Source organism: Manacus vitellinus, unplaced genomic scaffold (genome assembly GCF_001715985.3).
Source record: "Manacus vitellinus isolate BGI_N305 unplaced genomic scaffold, ASM171598v3 scaffold_2_pilon, whole genome shotgun sequence".
Classification (NCBI taxonomy): Eukaryota; Metazoa; Chordata; class Aves; order Passeriformes; family Pipridae; genus Manacus; species Manacus vitellinus.
In genome coordinates, this window is record NW_021940208.1 from 25781594 (window position 1) to 25803141 (window position 21548).

Genomic DNA, 21548 nt, shown 5'->3' on the forward strand with positions numbered 1-21548 from the left:
TATCAAAAAGAAAACAAAAACGTTATCCTTGATAGAGTCACAATTTTACTAAAGAACAGTTTTTCATTCTCTATATTTTTAGTATACATTATAAACTTCATTCTCTATACTTTAAGTAAGAGTTTTAAACTTTCTACTGCCCTTTGATAATGCAAGTTCATTTCTTTTTTTTTCTGTGCTGCTGCAAAAACAGCAGACAGCAAGCCACTCAGATAAGAGAAGGATTTCATCTAGCATTACAGACATACTAGAATTTTTTTGCATTCTCTATGGATAGTTTTCTAAAAGTTCTTCCAAAATTTACTGAATAATATATAGTTATTTTCAGGTTTTCATTTCTGCACAGCTTGTTCTGCAAATGCAATTAGGAAACATATAAGATTTTACTCATCACAAACTCTTGTTTAGATGGATATTACCTAATTATTATTTTTTATAAATTTCTCAGTGTATTTTTTTCTCTGCTGTCTGCCTTATGAAAGTCTGAGTGATATAGAGAACCAAGGCTATGTCTGTCAAAGTGAAAAGAAATTACCACAAAATGTAATCATTAAGGAATAGTACAAACATACCTAACAGAAAAGCCCAGATGCCAATGAGACTGAAATTCTGCTGTTTGTAGACTAGGTGAAACATTTTCTGAAAAGTAAATGAGAAGTGTGTGCAAACATAGAGAGTTACTTTTTGCTCAAAGGTTTGGCAAGCGTAGAGTCAATTGTTTTACAGATGCTGACGCCTCCTTAGTCTGAATGGAGATAAGTATTTCTGCTGGGTCCCACAGGTTCAAAGGGAGAATATTCACCTCACTCAGGTATCTGAGATATGCATCCGATACCTGCCTGAACTCAAGGTGTACATTTGGTGAGCACAGAGCAAGCTGCTGCATTTGAGTCATTGCTGGAAGGTGAAAGCAGCCATTTCTTATCACCTCTGCAAAAGTTCTTGGGCATAAATTACCTCAGACAAGAAAATTATATTTAAGAATGCTCAGACAGCATCATCCTTGGATACTGAAAAGATAAAAACTGTGCATTCTGAAGGCGTAGTTATAAAAATTAAATTAATTCTGGTCACCACTTTAAAGGTTTTCTCATAGCTAGGCAAGACATTAATGCCTTTTTTTCCAGAAAATGAGAGTAAACCACTTATTCCCCATTAAATAGTGAGACCGAAGCTGCTTGATTAAAGCAAATGAAATTTTGAAAGTTGGGATTATAGGGTCACCAACAAGCATTGAGGTCTAAACCTGTTAGGTTATGTGACAAAAATCATCACACAAAGGAGCTCAGAAACACAATGGCAGGCAGGGGATCCCAAATAATACCCTGCTGTCCTTCTCAAAGGTGTCTCACAGCTCATCAAAGGCCCATCTGCAGAAATCAGAGAAGCACTGTGATGCACAATGGCAAGTTGGAACCCAAACTAGGGACTCCTGAGGAACAAACACTCCACACAGGTCCCTGTCAGGGCCGTCCCAAGAGAACCTCAACCCCGTTTTGCATACATGGAATCCATCATGAGGAGGTATGGAATCACAGAATCATTTAGGTTGGAAAAGACCTCCAAGATCATCAAATCCAACCTTTGACCAATCATCACCTTGTCAATTAAACCATGGCATTAAGTGTCACATCCAGTCATTTCATGAACCTCCAGGGATGGTGACTCAATCACTTCCCTGGGCAGTCTGTTCCAATACTTAATACCCCTTTCAGTGATGACCCTCCCTTGGTGCAGTTTGAGGCTGTCTTCTCGTCAAGGGAGAAGATACTGACCTCTACCTTGCCACAACCTCCTTTAAGTAGTTGCAGAGAGCCCCTGAGTTTCCTTTTCTCCAGGCTAAACAACCCCAGTTCCCTCAGCTGCTCCTCATAAGACTCACTCTCTAGACCCTCCACCAGATCTGTTGCTCTTGTGTGGACATGTTCCAGCACCTCAATGTCTTTCTTGAAGTGAGTGGCCCAAAACTGAACACAGTACTCAAAGAGTGGCATCACCAGTGCTGAATACTGAGGGACAATCACTTCTCTAGTCCTTCTGGCTGCACTATTTTTGATACAAAATTAAATGGGAGCAGGTCTTTTGATAACCATTCAGACTAATAAGGTAATTGCTTAGGGGTGTGAAACCTAGAGGTTTCCCTGCAGAGGAAGAGCAATTCAGCAAGGTGCAGGACTTATTATGGAGTGTTTAGAGGAGGAAAAGGATGAGGAGAGACAAAAGGGAGGGATTTACATGATTTTGGGAGGAAGAAGTGTGAGCAATAGAGAATAAAGGGAAGAGCTGTTTGTTTGCCCGGCTATGTCCTCCACATGACCACTGCAGTTCATCCTATTTTATTTAATTCCTTTCTAATTCTTTTGTGTGTGAGAATTCTCTACTCAGTCTGCGTATCTGGGCATGGGGAAGGAGGAAGGGGGTGTCTGGGGTGTGTGTGCATGAAGCAACTGGAGTCAGACACAGATATATCTGTGGTGCAACAAGTGGAGTCAGTGCAGGACCATGGCATCACTAGCAGAGATCAAGCCAAGGTGACTGGGAAGAAATGCGTGGATGGGTTGGATGGGTCTCTGAGGGCCAGCATGTGTGTCTGTGGATGGGAAAACAGGGAGATTAACTATGGGAAGCAAGGAAGTTCTCACCAACTGTGTGTATTTGTGCAACAGTCTCTATCAGCAACAGGAGTGGGATTGCAACCTTGGGAGCTTGAACATCCAGATGCCAGTAGCTGTTGAAACTGGGATCCAGGAACACCTACTGGACAGAGTACCTGAGCCCAGCTGCTGGAAAGATCCACGCTGTACGTATGTATGTAAATATTCTCACCAGTGGACCTCCAACCTGCTCTGCCAGAGAGGGAAGCAGGATGAGCTCATTGGTGCTGCCTGTGTTTTTGTGGCTGGTGTGTGTGTGTGTGTCTGATCTGCGTGGCTGTCTATGTATAAATGGATATACACGGTGTATATGTGCACTTGGTGTGCGTGGCTCCTGAGAACACATTTGCAGCCTCACTGCTGGTCAGACCTGGGAACATGGTTTGTCTGCCTCACCTATCTCGAGCTGTAGAATATATTTTCCTTTAACAGAAACTACCCTCAACAGCTTAATATGAATTTCCTATACAAACAGATATTTCACAGCTGCTGCTGGTCTGTATTGCTTTTTTAAAAGAGAAGGTAAATTTACATCCAAGGAAAACTCAGAATAAGAAATACACTATGGAGATAAATCAAAGAAAAACAACAGAGGTAAAGAAAAATCACCAGGAACCAGAGCCTTTGATGCCCTTTCACTCAACCCTGACTCATATGTTCTTATTTTCTACCAACGATTTTATTCTTGCATTTATATTTGTCAGAAATGACAGATGACACAGTATGTCAGCTCTCCATAATCCCCTTTGTGTGGTATTTCTTGTAGCTTACACAAAATTATTTTGTAAAGAAAAGTTAGGACAAAAATACTCCATATGTGTCTGTGAAAAAAATACCAAACAGTATTTAGCTTTTCATTACTACCTTACTGAAGAAATTCCAAACAAAAAGAGGCAAACAACAATTACAGTTCTAAAGAAAGATACCTTTTAAGTTAAAGCTTCAAAGAACTTGTCTATACGAGGAAGATAGTGTGTTTCAATATTAAGGATTTTCACTCCCCCCTTGCCCTGCAATCTAGATATTGTCTAAATCATCTACGAGCTTAACTTAACCGATTTTTGGTTAGAATTAGGAAAGTATTATTTTGATGATTAAGAGTCCCAGAGACAAAGCATGGACACTGGATTTGATTTTCTTTTTTTCCTTGATTTTTCTCTTCTTTGCCACGTTCTAGGTCATTACTCAGGTACCACACCTCTGACAAAAATACAACGTACTCTTTCTAACACTCAAAAAACTCATAGAATATCTCCTGACATGCACCATATAGTCACATATCTTAAAACATTAGAGCAGCATTCAGAGGCAGAAAGATGTATCAATAGACTTCATCTAATTTTAAATACTCCGAACTGAAAATTCATAAAAATAGTAATTACATGTTGTGTTTGCAGGAGCAACACATGAATCCTTTGGAGATGCAGGGCATAGTGATATGTCCTGTGGGCACCAGGAGTGTGCTCCAGAGTAAGCTTGATATCAGCTGCACGGCACTTTGTGCCTCAACCTCAGGACCTGTGTGTGGTACTCTGTTCCTCTGTCATCTAACAGCTACACTGATACTAGCAATCACTGTCAGGGAAGAGATTCTTAGTGTCCTATGCCAGACACTGTGAGGAGGAAGCACAGTCCTGGATTGGTATTGGGTGGTAAACCCATGCAAAGCCTCACGCATTCAGCTAAATCCTCTTTAACCTTTTTGCCCTCCTCAACAACAAAGTTAAAAATTAATCTCTTTCAGGAGTCTTTCACTGAATTCCTAGTCTAGGAATTGGCAGGAACATATTACAAGGGAAACTGAAGAGTTTGTTGTCACGTATCCCAGACAATATAGCTTTTTTTTTGTGGTGTGAGGAAGAATATAAATTCTAAACGAAAATAATGAATTCAGCTGCAGGGCTGCTGAAGATTGTTTCAGTTATAATAAAATTATGAAGTCCATGCCTTTCAGTTTGCTTATAAACCTTTTCTAAGCACAAGAAGAACAAGAGGTTGTAAAGTCAGATCCCTGAGTGCAGAACTAGGTCTACTCAAATATGCAGCCTCAATGTGCTGCCTCCCTTTATTTATATTATATATATATTTATATTTGTTATGGAGAAAGAGCCCTCTTGCTTTCAATAAGAATTAGTACTTACACAAGTAAACTTATCATGTGAAGAGACAAGATAGGCATGGGAAAAATATTAGCTCTGTCTTATAGGTAGAAAATCCAGAATAAGTGGATATCTATATACCACAGCTAGGACAAAAATCTCTTTTGCTTCAGCCTGCAGATTCATGTTACCTCCTGAGACAGAAAGGTACAGGTTTTTTCTCTCTATGTCATCTTATCCAGTTCTCATTTGGCCCAGAGATGGCAAGAACCGTGTGAAGATAGGCCTTTCTACCATTCCACGGTACTTCCTTGGAACAGTACATCTCTAGCACATCTCACACACCAGACACACCCTCAAAGGTACTCTTTAGTCAGATAATCTCTGAGCAATTTAGCAGATTGGAAAATACGCATTGGAGTGTATTTAGGATTTCGTAAAATGACACTGCAATCCCCACTAAAACTCTATGAAATAAAGTCCAATATATTACCATTCTGGAGAATAATGACTCTATATCAACTAGAGCTAAGAGTATAATTTATCAACATTAGCCTTGATGGGGCATCCAGTGCAGTGTGATTGATTTAAATGCATAGATTTTTAACGTTTTGAACAGGTGGCTAACTTATAACAACAGTTTAAACTTTTATAGCATCTTATCATGCTGAGGCAGCTCATGGTGTTTTACAATGACATTAAAATTAAAATTTAATCTATCCTGCAGAGTTAATAATTAGCTAATGTCAGTTAAAAGTCAATGAAAACAAATCAGTCCTAAACGTAGGCTCAGAAAAGAAGAAAATAAGGATCTCCTGATGTCAAAAGGCAATGAGTTCTGCCAAGTAGATGCATGGCAGTGCAAAGAGCAAGCATTCCAAGAGACATTTCAGTGGGGTTTAAAATTTTAAAATATTAGTTTTGATCTTAGCTGCCAGGCCTCATATGACTTCATTCATATGGCTTCATTTTGATTTATATAGCACTGCAACAGTCCTTGGGGATGAGGTCAAGAGGTAGGTGTCCTGTCCTTCAGGAGATGAATGTAGTCGCTGGCATTCACTTTTCTCTCTAGCCCAATGATTTCTGCATTTGTTTCTGCCAAGTAGCACAGTAACAAAATGTAAAGATTCCTCAGCATCTCACAGCCACATAGTTACTTGGATTTGAATTTGTTCAGTCTAAATCCCATTCAAATAGTAGGAACACCATCCCCTGCTCTCTGTTTTAAAAGAAACAGGTGCTGTTATTTTGAAAGGAGGGACACACTGCACTAGTGCAGGAGAGGTTTCTGAGTTGTAAACCTGGCTTGTCGTAAGTGCAGGATTTAAGTCTTGACCTTCCCTATTATACTGATGTTGCACAGCATGCTGTCTATTCTGAATCCCATTTAATCCTCCTCGTGACTGTAGAGAGTCAAGGTATTTAACTAAGGGCTATGGATTGTACTTCAGAAATGAGTTTTGTTTCTGCTTTGAACTAGTCATTGGTGATGCACATCATTCTCTGTAAGCTACTGTGAGACTCTAAGAAACTAGTTTACTTTAGATCCCCAAGTATGTGTTGTGAGAGTCAGTGCTGCAAGGTCTTCTTGCAATCTAGCCTTCAAGTCAACTGCCTTCTTCTTTTCGACCTGAAAGAAAAGGGAATTAGTGTTTTCACTCCTTGTTGGTCTGTCCAGTTCTGGGTCCCTCAGTTCAGGAAAGACATTGAGGTGCTGGAAGAGGTCCAGAGATGAGCAACGAAGCTGGGGAAGGGACTAGAACACAACTACTACGAGGAAAGGCTGAGGGAGCTGGGGTTGTTCAGCCTGGAGAAGAGGAGGTTCAGAGGAGACCTCATCACTCTCTACAACTACCTGAAAGGAGGGCATCGGTCTCTTCTCCCAGACAAGCAGCAGTAGGACAAGAGGGCACAGTCTTAAGTTCTGCCAGGGGAGGTGGATATTAGGAAGAAATTTTTTACAGAGAGAGTAATCAAACATTGGAATGGGCTGCCCAGGGAGGTGGTGAATTCACTGTCTGTGGAGGTTTTTAAGATGAGACTGAATGTGACACTTAGTGCCATGGTCTAGTAGCCACGGTGGTGTTGGATCAAGGATTGGACTTGATGATCTCGGAGGTCTTTTCCAACTCGGTTGATTCTGATTCTTACTCTCACCACAACTGCGTAGTGCTCACATGAAGCCAGTTAATTACCTTTAGCCTTGGTTAAAACTTCAAGAAAAAGGTGAAGATATAGTATGTTATCCTACATTTGGTCTCTTAATCCAGCTAACAGCCATAATGAAAGATGACAGTATGGTTACTCACATGTATATACCCAGAACATCTGGAGAGTTTGCTTTTACTCCTAGCTGTCATCTCTGTTAGCCCAATTCAGCCTTCACAGGTGTACTGCAGATCTGTGAAGTCTCAAGCATTGCAGGTGCAACTCACAGAGTTCACTCACACTCACATTCTTCTGTGGCTCTGGCTGTAGCTTCTCATGGATAGCAGTGTAAAGTACTACGAGCTGCTGCTGTTCACTGAGCAGAATAGAGGCAGCCAGATAAACGAGGATGCTGTCAGCTCATGGAAGTGCATGTTTAAAGCACCCCATGTCCCCCTGCTACAGGTTACTACCATACCACTTTTCTTTTCCAGAAAGAAGAATGTTTCAAGCACCTGTACAAAGAAAGCTAGGAAATTATCCATATTTGCACACTCTAAAATTCCACTGTAACTCACACATAGGTGTGCCTCAAACAACAAATATCTGTGAAAAATGGGTGATTTCTATTTGGATTTCTATTTGTTCAGCAAAGTTGCAAATATATGAGAATCGTATGGGTTAGTGCATATATTACTGGAAAATATATGCAAAAGTATGTGCTGAAGAAACATAGCTCTCTGGTTCTTGTCAAGCTGCCAATATGTAAAGTTTGGGCACCCTGTAGGGTTTTTATATGTCATCCCAAATACCTACTTAGTATTATAAAAATTAACTGATAGTAAGTGCAATTAGGTCAAGAGAGAGATTGTATCTGTGAAGTGTCTAGTGGCAAGATCTTCACAAAAGTAGGCAGCTATGCAAGGAAAGTATCAAAGTAGATACAAGAATGCATAATTAAGGGGTGACAGAGGTCAGCAATTAACACTTAGACATTTGTATTTCTTTCCTCAGGACAGGACAGTAGAATCAGAAGAGAATTTAAGTTCAAATCTGACACAGAAAGAGGACAAAGATACATTAATTTCAATTATGTTTCTAAAATTATTTTAATATGCAGTTTATGCATTTTATTAAATTTATGACATTTATTAGTGAACTGAAAAGATACCGATATGTATTTATCATTAAAGTATATACAGAGAAAATGAGTTTTCTATGCACATGATAATTACAAAGACAAAATAAGTCTTAACATGTTAAGCCACTATTTGCATGTACTTATATTTTGGAAAGATGTGTATAGCAGGAGAGTTTGTTATAAATTAAAATGCTTATTAAATGTCAGTCGCTCTAATAAGTGATTGATATCTAATTAATGTGTCATATGTGATAATTTTAAATGTTAATTAATGCCTAAAGACTTAATAAGTGCTGCTTGACCTATTAATTATGTTAGACAAAAACTTACAGTAATTGTTTCCTAAATGAAATGCTTAAATAAAGTGTTTAAAGTGTTACCATATGATGCTAACATGGTGGCAGGCTGATTTTATATAAGGCTGTGATTCAGGGATAACCTTTGAAAGTCTACTTCACACATTTATGTAGAATAGAGCTGCACTTTTTCCAGTGTCATTGAAAGATTTACTGCCCTCTTCATTCTTTTGGAAGTGAGAAATTAATATTGTGGGCTAGACCCTGCTGTAAATTAGTCAGGCACTGCAAAAGTGTTGCCTTATGTGCCTATCAGCATGGATTCGTCTTTGGTGGCGCTTAGCCTGACTTCTAACTGGGGTTATCTCCTGAGAAAGCTGGCAATGATGATGCATTCTGGGGTTCATCCTCACCTCAGAGAGAGCCTGAGTCTACGAAAGCTGCGGTCATTAAGCAAAGAGATGGAGACAAAATGTGGTCCAATGATCACTCGCAGTGATTATAAAGGATGGAGGGCTACTTTATGGATTTTCAGCGTGACTGGGACAAAGCCATACCACTCTTCTAAAGGTGCTCTGCCCTATTTTTTCTTACTCCCTCTGTAACAGAAGCATAGCATTTTCTTTCTGTATCAGTGTTTTGAAATTAAAATCATTAGACATTGTAAGGCATTCATATGCTCTGATAGCTGGGAACCAGAAAAGACAACATAGTTTCTTTATAACTGTGGAGAAATAAAGGGATTACTACTTTCAGAGTATTCATGGGAAATTTGTGAGTCTTCTCAGAATTACATTTACAATACTTATATATGGATATATATCAACTTGATTAATAAATAATATGATCTCTATTTAAAATATTTTTATTTAATTTAATGCATAACTTATGAACATTTCCCTCTCTGTATATGAAGATAGTAGAAAAAAATTCTAATTTTAACTTCATTTAAAAACTGCTTTATCTGGAATTTTTATTTTGTTACCTAAAAGATTCAGGAGAAAAAAAACTCCAGGGTAATTTAGATAGAAGGTAAGGGAAGGTTTTAATTAAGCCTCTCAGACTCTGGGAAATATAAACCATGCACGCACCCCCTGATCTAGGCATTATAATTTTATAATGATATCCAGCCAATCCCCGTTCATCCATCCCCCAGTCTTTTACCCCAGCCTGCCCCCAGCCTGCCTCTCAGGAATTGAGTCTGGGGGCATTTTGGGACCCTCTCTTCCTCATCTTCTTCTTCTGCACAGTGCTGTGAAGACTGTCAGTTCTGGGTTTGAAGGTTCCTTTGACTGGGCGATATCTGGTTGTCCAGGCCAGGGTGCAAATGTTCTTAAACAGAATGAGGGGAATTGATATGGAATTGGGGTGATAGGGTTGGGTATATGTGTAACTACTATGCTAAATGGTAAAGGATATAATGCAGCTACTTCTAAAACTTACATTCACTATCTAACTACTTCTAAAACCTATAAAAATTAAAAAAAAAATAAAAAATCAAAAACTCCAAGGCAACAACTTTAATATTAAAATTTAGAGCAATTTTATAAGAACAGTTCTTGCTTTTTGGAGGATTATATATTTCAAGCATTTGTTTGGTCAATTGACACTTTAAATAAAAAATAATGTAAATATTTGGAAAATATTTCATACTTGTTGTTATGTCTGATGATCAAGATAAATTCCATGTTATTAGCTCTGTTTCTTTTACATCTCATCTCCTATCATGTGTGTTCTCTATCATTCCCATGCACGTTGTGATGGAGCCATTTCAGTTAACTCTTTACAAAGGTTCTGCATTCTTCCTCAGAAAGCATTTGGTAAAAAAGATGTTTGAATGAGTTACCAGGAATAGTTTACCTTCCTCTAGGTTTCAGCTCAAAGACGAGCAGGTTCCTGTATGGATGCCATCCTTCATTATTTCTGGAATGTACTAAGAAGAGTATACCCTTTGGAGACAATATTCTGGGATTTTGATCTGGGTATTGTTACCATGTCCCTGTTTATTATGCTGTGACCCCGAGTATCCACCAGTGGTCAGTATCAGCAGCAGAAAATCAGGCTGGAACTATGGTCTCATATAGAACGATAATTTCAGATTTTATAGCGTAACATGACATATCTAGGGCAATGGGGGGAGGAGTTAGTTATAAAAGTTTTCTCAATGTATGAAAGATCTTTATTTACCTTATTATGATATTGCAAGATAGTATTTTATGATCATAGCCCTTTGAAAATATTCTGTTTCCTAGAGTGGTATTGTACATTAGCTTTCACACAAATTTCCCTTTAATTGCCTACAATTTCTTTATACCCTCAATATAACAAACTTTGGCATCCAGAATACTTGATTGCAAACCACGAAATTTTGAAAAATGGAAGAAGGAAGGAAGGAAGGGAAAAGGTAAACTGAAGTCTTTTCAGCCAAAAAGTAGTAGAGCTAGATTTCAACCACAAATAAAACCTATGTAATTGACTAGTGTCAGACTCATGAGTAAAGTTATCTATGTTAAAATCTTACAGCTCTGAACAATTTTGTAGTCTTTAACCCATTAATCAGGTTTTTTTTTAGAGATAATGACATTAATTCCTGTCACAGGTGTGCAGAATGATCAGAACTTTTTGTAATTATAGCATAGAGTAGGTTTCTCACCTTGAGATTTGTATCCTTAGAATTACAACCTTGTATCACTCTGAGAGAAATGTGAAGGTGTCAGTGACTTGAATGGCAAAGTACTGCAATCAGGAATCTCAAGTAGGACCATCAGCAGCTACAACAGTTACTAATGGAAGAAAAATATTCCCCAGTCACAGAAAAAATTCCCCACTCACTAAAGAAAAAAAAGCACTTGTTCATTTAAGGTAAGAATGATTTTGATCTTGAGGTTCCTGATGTACCTGTGAGTTGCACAAGCTTAAATAAGAAGCAGCTCCATTTAAATCCCTGAGTTTATTTTCGAGAGATTTGATCTAAAGTAGGTGAGAATTAGAACCCCTAACAAGTATTCTCTATGGTGATATGGATTTAAAGAGGATTTTCTTAGGCTCCCTGCTTAATGAACAGATAGACTTCTCCAGCTGGTGGAAGAGAATAGAATATGAATATGGTCCTTGAGAGGAAAAGAAAGATGAAAGAGAGTGTTTCTCCCACAGCTAACTAGAAACCAGCAAAATAAAGAACTAGTCAAACTTGTGTTTCTGTACCACATAGTTTTTACAACCTGGAACTGCCACAAATGTTGGATGCAGACATGTAATACCACCTCTCTGAAAAGTTAAGTTGCTCCATGATGTCTGTGTGCAGATGCTTATGTTAACTTGCACCTTCACACAGCCTTCCAGGAGGCAGGAGTTACACAGGCCAGGGTATGAGCTGGTTTCATAGGAAACTACATAGGCACGGTGGGGTAGGATAACACAAGCTACTGTGTATCTTGAAAGCAGGTAAGGAAGCACTGTAGGTTGTCTAGATATTAAAATCTTCACAGAGATTTTAATATATGAATGGAAGTAGCAGTAACATAGTGGACAAAGGAAAAATGTCACTATCGGAAAGGGTGATTTTTTCCTTTTCCCTTCCTTACTGCTTGTGAGGCATTCTGAAAAGGTTTGCTTCTTCCATTGAAAACCCAATAGCACATTTAACAGCTGTAACTCTGGTTCAAATTTGGGCCCCCAAATGTATTTTAAGAAATGAACTAGTTTAATTTAAATGCTGTGTGCAGATTAAAATAACATGAATTTTGGCTATGACTGCCATGAATAAATATTATTGGTCTGTTTCCACTGTTCTTAGTGGAATACTAAAGTTGAAATAGACTTTCAGGGTGAATACGTTGATAAAATCACTATTCAGTGATTTTGCTGATGACTGTTATGGCATTCAGAATTTTTCAAGTGTGCTACATAATAAAGCTGGTCTGCAAGCTTTTTGTGAAGTTATTTGAAAATAGGTCAAATTATGCTGTTTATGGCTTACAAAAACTGGAAGGGTGAAGATAGCCATTCTGATGGTTCCCAATCCAACTGTGCAACCTAGCCTACTATATGTGCAACAACTTAAAGATGGGTTAGTTGGTAAACTCGGTAGATTTGGGATTACTTGAGCTATTAGCATAAGGCAGATGAGGCCATTATATTGACTGTTGGCAGGTAGGAGGAAAAAGAAATCCTTAGGAAGTGGTAATGAAAAATATCTCCAGGCTTCCTTTGCCAGTCAGGGACTCCTCATGTCACTTGGGGGAAAAAAAACCCAACAAAATAGCTTGAGAGTTACAGTAGAGGTACAAGTATTATTTTCCAAGTGTAGAGCTAAAGAAATTTGAAGCAGAAATATTAGAAACCAGTGTGTATGTAGTGGTCTACAGATCTACTCTTTGATAAGATAAGCGAAAAATGTGCAACAGCATAAAAACCTCTACCAGCAAAGTGCATCTACCAGCAAAAAGCTGTTGTTGTATGATAGACAATCAGGTTTCTTTGATTATACTAGTTGCTCTAGCACATATAAGTGGTAGATATGTAATTAACAGTGACGAGATTAATTAAATAGGGTTTGGTTTGATTTGTTTGTGCATTTTGAATTCATATGCCTCATTTCTTTTTTTTTCTTTGCTTCTATTGTTTTTTTTGATTGAATTTAAACCCTAAGTTTGATACCTGCTTCTCCATACAAACACCAGTGATGTAGTATAGAAATATCTCTTTGTGTGTAGAAATACACAAAAAGTAGTGGCTATCTTTATACAAAAGATAGCCAAACTGTATCTGGATGTATGTATTGTTTATGTTAGAGAAGGAAAATGACAAATACTGAATTCAAGTGAGATCAAACATATTCAAGTAAGACAAATAAAAATTTTAGACCTCCTTCACCAACTTACAGAACCTAGTATAAGTAAAAAACAACATAAGTAGTCGTGGAAAGGAGCCTGCTCCTCATAGTTTTAGATAAGGTTAGAACACACAACCTAAAATGAAATATTCCTGAAATATTTTACAAATATTTATGTTTTGCAGTCCTAAATGGTTCAGTTGTATTTTCATGGCCAAATTCGCCGAAGAGCTTAGGAAGTTTTTGCTTCAGTTTTGGGATCTTTATTGGAATTTTGAAATATTGGAATATTATTGGAATTTTGAAGCAATATTTTACTAAGAGTTAGCTTTTTTTTTTTTCCCCTGTCAATACTTGTAACTGACTACTATTAAAAAAACCCCAAAACCAGTACCATAAAAACAAGAGTAGAGGGCATCTTAAGTAACAGTAGTTTTACGTAGGACACTAATTTTTCAGCACCACAGTTACATGCATAAAAGCATTGATATTATGGGAATGAGAGAGAGGGAAGGAATGAGGATATTGGGGCATTCACAGATATTGTAGCTAAAATATATATTAAAATAAAAACTTTATATAATAGTTGTTTCCTTTACAGCTCTATCCTCTTGTGAAATAAGTTCTTGAACATGACACTTGGCTGATTCTAACTTATGTGGAAATCATGCAGGTCGTTGTCTCATGTATATAGAAACCTACCAGCATCTAATACAATTTCAGAATCGGTAAACCTGCTTCTGTGCACCTGTTTCAACTTCATATTCCTGGCCCACCTGCAGTTTACCAGATGTTCTGGTATTTCATTGCTTGCATGTCTCTATGTGTACTTTATTGTGTTTACCAAAGAAAATGCTTTGAATAAAGTTATTGGAGACATTTATTTATTTCCCTGCTGAGTGACAAACCCAGCTAGAGATTTGAAACAGATTTTCATCATACTCCTTCCTAGAAGTGATAATAAAGAAAATGTTCATGTTAATAAGGGAATAAATGAGTCAATATTGTGTGCAACATAATATAAAAATTTACCAGTGTCCTGTGGCTTCCCAAAATTCATATTTCATTGCCTTAACATAAAGTAAGAAATCAATAAACAAGGATATAAAATTTATATAGAAGTTTACAATTTAAAACTATGAAAAGAGATATATTCCCAAAAATTTCCTGAAAGAATAGAAAAAATACTCAATGAGATCCTATATGAAAACAGAACAGATAGAAAAAAAGAGTGGTATGCCTTAGGGTTCTAGAAAACCTATGATGAACTAGTTATATCAATATGCATGTGATTTTCTGAAGAGGTTAGAGTTACTCTTTTAAAAAACCTTCTGGCTAGTGATTTTAATTTAGATTACTACCTTAAAGGGAATATTATAAATAATTACAGATCACAGTTAGATCCCAGATAAGTACTGTACCACTAGGCATATATATTGAATAAAACATTACTAAGAAGATTTTAAGGCAATAAGGTACAGATTTTCAGTTACTTGCATTGTTGCTGTTGGAACACTGTACTCCAAAAAAATAGATTGAAACTATATTACTTGTGTTCATCTCTTGATGGCTCCTATACTTCCACAAAAGAAAGTATGGAAAAATCTCACTTCTGTTAATATATCCTTTCCTTCTAAATGTCCCTTGATCTGTATCCACTGAGTGTGTATTTAAAAAACCCTCAAGGAATCTGTTCGTATTTCTGAGACTCAAATTTGTTCAATAAATCCAAAATATCCTTACTTCACACACAAGTATATTGGATAGATGAGGACTTTGTAAACAAAACAAGTTATGTCAATACATTTTTGCATACCATGGGCTGTGCTAGCACTGCTATACTAACCAGTGTCACATCTATTCACATCTGTGTCTATTCCTGATAAGCAACGTCCAGAAAAATGTATGAGATACATATGTCACATCTCAAGACTTTTATTGTTGAAAATATCAGAAATATTTCTACAGCAAATCTGGTGTCTGAGTTTGTTTGCAAATTGACCTGATGGCTCCGTATAATGGAATAGCTAATGCTGCATCCTATATTCATTATGCGTATTTGCTGCCATGTCCAGCCCAAGGCCAAAGGCAGACAATGATTTTTGCAGATCATTCAGAAAAGTTTGCCCACCTATTCAAGAAGTGTAATGTTTTTTTTCAGTCTTACTCTCAGTGGTTGTTTTTACTAAGAACTAACAGTTTTATTTGCTGGATACTGCATATTTCATATCTGATAAAGGTACCTGAAGTGTCTGCTGTCAATTTCTTTTGTCACTGTTTCTGTATCATCATGTTGTTTCTGCCAGCATACTGACAAGAAAAATAATTTGTTATTTATTGCGAAACAGAAATCACTGAAACAATCACCCTAGTCAGTATGTGATGGAAGTGCAAAAGAAAAACAAGCCACTGTCATTGTTGACAATATTGCAGTATATCTACAAGAGCCTTTCATCAGAAACTCTTTTTCTTTTATTTTTTTTTTTTTTTTTGGTCCCTATTCCTCTAAACTGTCTTAATTGCCCAGACATGCAGTTTGGAAGGTTCAGAGTTCATTGAGAAAGCTCTGCTGTACCAGGTGCTCACCCGTCACCCCTGTCCAGATTCCAGTCCCTTTTCCACCCTACAGGTCCCCAGCTCACTGGCTGGTCCCTCTGGGTGTTCTGAGCCCACTCAGCACTCACAGACTCATCCCTTGAGCACCACAAACTCATCGGTTCCCTCAAATACAAGGCTGGATCCTCTGTCCATCTGATACCCTAGCCCTGACGTAAGGCACTTGCACTCCCTTACAAAGTTTTGTAACCTTTACAGATGCACATTTTTCTCCTTCTCACTGGTTATTCCTATTGAATTATGTGTGCATATGTATGGACATCAATTTAAATCCCTTAGGGGAAAATATAAACACACTGAGACCCATACACATCTACTGACCCCTATAATTCTTGCATGCAGGGACTTGTGTTCTGATCTCCCTAGTGCATGACATACAGAGCTGTGAGCCCCGTCTCCCAAGACTACTTTTTCATATTCTAGCACCTAGGCCTTTCATCACTCATGCATGGGGTAGAGAGTGAAATTACACAGAAAATGGTGAAGAAAAGCCTTAAGAAGAATTATAGAGTACACTGAATTGGTCAGGTAGAGGGCTCAGACAGATGAGTACTGACCAGTCCCTACTTACATACTATAAACCCTTTTTTCCTTCCTCTTATTCCTTCCTGTCTTTTTGCTTCCCTGATGCTTCCCTTTCCTTAGCCTATGATTCTTCCCCTATGAATGCAGTAACAGTTTTTTATAAACTCTCAGATCCCCCTGAAATATCTGTAATGATTCTGTTTATTTTGTTTCCCTTTTCTCATCAGTTACAATGTCTGGATTGTCCCTCTACAAAATTTTACCCATACTTTCTTAATGACTTATCATTTAGTACCTGAGGAGTTTTGGTATAATTTATTGTCTCCCTTACTTTTTTGCTTACCACGTGTCTGTGTGTCTTCTCCATTGCTTTCTTTATTATTATTCCCTTTGACTTGAAAAACTTCTTTATGTGATGATCTTAACGAACCACTATTGGTTTTGCATGGCAAGGTTTTGGTAGTGGGGAGCTACAGAGGTGACTTCTGTGAGAAGGTGCCAAAAGCTTCCCCTGTGCCTGGCAGAGCTAATGCCAGCTGGCTCAAAGACGAATCTGCTGCCAGCCAAGGCTGAGACCATCAGCAATGACGGTAGAGCCTCTTGGACAATGGAGTTAACAAGGGGGAAAAAAACCTGTGCAGGGCCAGTTGAGATCCCAGACAGAGGAGTAAGAGCACATGAGAGAAACAGCTCTGCAGACACCAAGGTCAGTGCAGAAGGAGGAGGATGAAGTGCTCCAGGCACTGGAGGACAGATTCCCCTGCAGCCTGTTGTGCAGACCATGGTGAGGCAGCTGTGCCCCCGCAGCCCATGATGGTCCATAGGAGAGCAGAGACCCACCTGCAGCCCATGGAGGACCCCACACTGGAACATGTGGATGCTTGAAGGAGGCTGTGACCCCATGGGAAGCCCAAGCTGGAACAGGCTCCAGATGGGACCTGTAGCCCTATGGATAGAGAAGTCCATGTGGCAGCAGCAGCCTGTTCCTGAAGGACTGCACCTCATAGGAGAGACCAACTCCAGTGCAGTTTGTGAACTTCAGCCCATGAGAAGGACTCGTATAATTTTATGAAGGACTGTCTCCTATGGGAGGGACCCCATGCTGGAGCAGGGGAAGAGTGTGAGAAATCCTCCCTCTGAGGAGGAAGGAGTAGCAGATGGAACACGTGATGAACTGACTACAATCCCGTTTCCCTGTCCCCTGGTGCTGCTGCAGGGAAGGAATAATAGATTTCAGCAGTGAAGTTAAGGAAGAAAGGAGGGGTTGGAGGAAGGCATCTTAAAATTTATTTTTTATTTCTCATTACCCTACTCTGATTTGATTGGTAATAAATTAAAATTACTTCCCCAAGCTGAGTCTGGTTTGGCCAGTACTAAGGCTGAGAGTGCACCTCTGAGATGTGGCTGTGTATACACACACAATGCCTGTGATGGTAATTGGTGACCGATTTCTCCTTGTCCTTGTCTCCACCCGTGAATTTTTAATTTATTTTTATTCCCCTGCCCAATTGAGGAGGGGAGTGATAGGGTGGCTTTGATGGGCACCAACCAGGGTCAACCCACCACAGAACCAGAGGCTCTTATATTCCACATGCCTCCATAGCCATGGTTCCTTCAAGGGAGTGAGCACTTATGTGTAAGAATGAAGATGAACCAGCAGTGTGCCCAGGTGGCCAAGGCAGCCAATGGAATCCCGGCTTGTATAAGAAATAGTGAGACCAGAATAACCAGGGCAGTGATCATCCCCTTGTACTCTAGCTGGTGAAGCTGCACCTCAAATCCTGTTTTGGGCCTCTCATTACCAGGAGGACATTGAAGTGCTGGAGCCAGATGGGGGTCAGTCTCTCCTCCCAAGTAACAAGAGACAGAACAATAGGAAATGGCCTCAAGTTGTACCAAGGGAACTTTAGAGAAAAATCTGTCTCCACCTTACATACAGACTGCCACTGTGTGTGTGAAATATAATTCTCTTTAACCCTTCTTGTACTTTGTATTCCTTATCCATTTTGGTAACTCTCCTCTGGGTGCATTTAAGAATGTCAGTGTCATTTGGTAAAGCTAGCAGTTAATTTTAACAGTGTGTTTCAAATGTGCAAGTAAATCCTCGTGGTTATTTTAACAATATTTAAATAATTTCTGGTCCACCTTGTTGAAGTGCAAAGCACATGGGTCATAGTGTCGATTGTAAGTTCTGTTGTTTTTCATCTAAAGAGGCTTTTTTTTCATTTCCACATCTGGCTTTTGCACATAAAAATGCATTTAAAATCTTTCACTGTAAATCTTTTTTGAATCCTGTGTTTTTTTTATTTGTTGACATGAGCATCAGTAACATCTCAGAAAATACCTACTTTCCCCTCCTCTGTTCTACTACTCATATCACGGAAAGGGCACTGTGCTAACTCAAGATTCGAGGTGATTTATAGCGTCAATACATTACCCAAAGCTTTCACTGCATTGAACTACTACTTCTATGTAGCATAGTGTTCACTTGGGCCTTGAAAGTAATTTAGCTGACAGGTGCAGGCTCTCTGCACTGTGCCCCACACTCTGTGCAAACATAGCCTTAGGAAAAAATTCCCATAATTCTAAAAATAATAGTATAAGGATCTGAAGATGCAGAGCAAGTTTCTTTCCTCATTGCTCAAAAAAAGTCTAAATTCCAGTTATCATTCATAAAAACTACAATTTCATTTATTTGCGTAAACACAGATGAGTCATACAGGGTATCTGAGGCTCCCCTAGGACCAGCAGACAAGATTTTTGAAGAATTGCACTTATCTGGAACACAGTAAGATGTCAACTGGGAAAGCTTAGGATGTCCTAAATAGCCCTACAAGTTTAAAAACATGACTCAAGACTTTTAATTTTTTTTTACTGGTCATCTGAATCACCTTTTGGGTTCTGTTGACATGAAGTCCACTAAAGGACTACAGTTTGGGCTTTTGTGTAATAGCATGATTATGGTTGATATCTTATTTTGCACAAGAAATGTCAGGAAACTGATATCATCTATTCAGCACCCAGCTGTGAATAGCCCTGAAGAGGTATCAACACCAGTATATTGAAATACCTGAAAAAAAGTTGAAGAGAACTGAGAAACTTGACACCGTTACACAAGGTGGTGTTTTCATAGGATCATAGGATAGTTCAGGTTGGAAGGGACCTTAGGAGTTCTTTGTTCCAACCTATTGTTCAAAGCAATCATCTGTGAGATCTGATCACGTGGCTTTGCTACTAAGCCTTAAAAATCTGCAGGGATGGACATTGCACGGCCTCTGAGCAACCTGCTCCATAGCTGGGCTGTCCTCAAGGTGAAAACAGGTTTTTTTACATCCAGTCTGAACACTCTTTGCTTCAATTTGTCTCTTTTCCTCCCATCACACAACACTGTGAAAAGCCTTTTTGTTCTCAATAACCTAGCCATGGATATAGAGGAGGAGCTGTTAGATCTGCTCCAAAGCCTTCTTTTCTAGGCTGAGCAAGAAAGACTGCATTATTACTTCTGAAATACATAACTTTGAATTTGTTTTGTTTAAAATCAAGAAGTTCCTATCAACCCAGTCCTCCCTGGCCTGTCTAGGTCCTTTAAAATGACCCTTCAACTCTCAAATACATCAACTTGTTCTCCATGGTTTGGTACCAAACTTGGAAAGTTCACTACGTTGTCTTTTCTCCTGTTGTGTCCAGTGAAGATGGCATGTACGAGATATCTTGAGGCAGATCCTTACTGAACTCTATTTGTTACTGGCCTCCAGGAGTAGTGCAGTTTCTGACTCTACCCATCTAATAAGTTTTTCACCCACCTAGTTGAACACCCCTCAATTTTGATACTTGGGAAAATAGTGTTTAAAACCTTACTAAAGTCAAGATGAACAATACCCACTACTTCCCCTCCATTTACAAATTAATTGAATTTATCATAGAAGACAAAGCATTTGTAAAGCCTTGCTGACTGTTCCCAGTTACTTCCATGTGCTCACAAATGTATTCCAAGAGGATTCACCCTGTGATTTTCCCAGGGCTGAAAGTGAGGTTGACCAGTAAGTCGTCTATACTGACCCTTTGGCAAGAATTCTTTTAAAGTCATTTACTCTTTTTTTTTTTTTTTTTTTTTTTTTTTGTGGCATCTGAATCTTCTGAAGTTACAAAATTATGACTTTTGAAGAGGGCAAGCGTTGATTGCCCAGTGGAGTAATAAAAACCACAGAACAACCAAAAGTTTAGGCGGAGAAACAGCTACTAGCTGTGATTCTTTGAACAGAATTCTAGTCCTTCAGGTCCAGGCACAAGCAGGAGATGCAATCTGATTACTGGACCTTAGAAATCTTTGTAAAGAAGCCAGTGTTGAGTACTTTCAAACACCTGCAGTGAATATCATCAAAACTCCACCAAAACAACAGGATGTTATGTGTTCAGGAAAACAATTTCTGGTGGCAGGAGATACCAGACAGGGATGAAAACAACTCATAACCTAAGAGAACAGAGAGTCTGCCAACATCCTACGGGTTGAGTTTTTCGACTCTTTGAAGGGGTGCCCAGTACTTTATGAGAGTTCCAAATAAATCCCAAAGAAGAAAGAGGTGAAACAAGGCCAAAACCAGATCTTATCCTATACTGGTCAGATAAGGAAAAAATGTCTAACTTTGACAGTATAAACTGGACTTTGTATCAAGAGAATTTTGTTCTGATTTCAGTGAATCGAAGGAGAACAATAAGAAGACATATTCCTTGCCCAGGTACACCTGAGGCAAATCAAAGAATTAAGCTCCTAGTCAGAAAATAATGCCTAGTTTTTAGCATTATTGGACCAATATAAAGCTCACTAAGATTACAGTAATTCAAAATAGAGAATTTTATGGCTTAAAAAATCCAAGATTTCTTCTGAGACAGAGTGAAATCAACAGTTGTATTTGTATTGAGAGAATGACGTGGTCAAGTCAGCTAGTCTTTCAGCTTTCAAGAGGGAAACTAAGTGCATTTAGGATATTGAAAGTGAGTATGGTAGAACATGTCTCTCTTGTATGAAGCATGAGTGTAAGAAGCTACAAACCATTTAAGCATCATTTAAAACCCACTGCAGTGATTAGGAATTTGAATGTATGGTACATGCTCTTGAATATTTGGAAAACACTAAGAAAACAAATTTAGCTATACGACAATGGCAGGTAGCAAAGGTAGAACAAAAATATCTACAAAGAAATGTTTAATGATGCAACTTCTGCGTTAGATTGT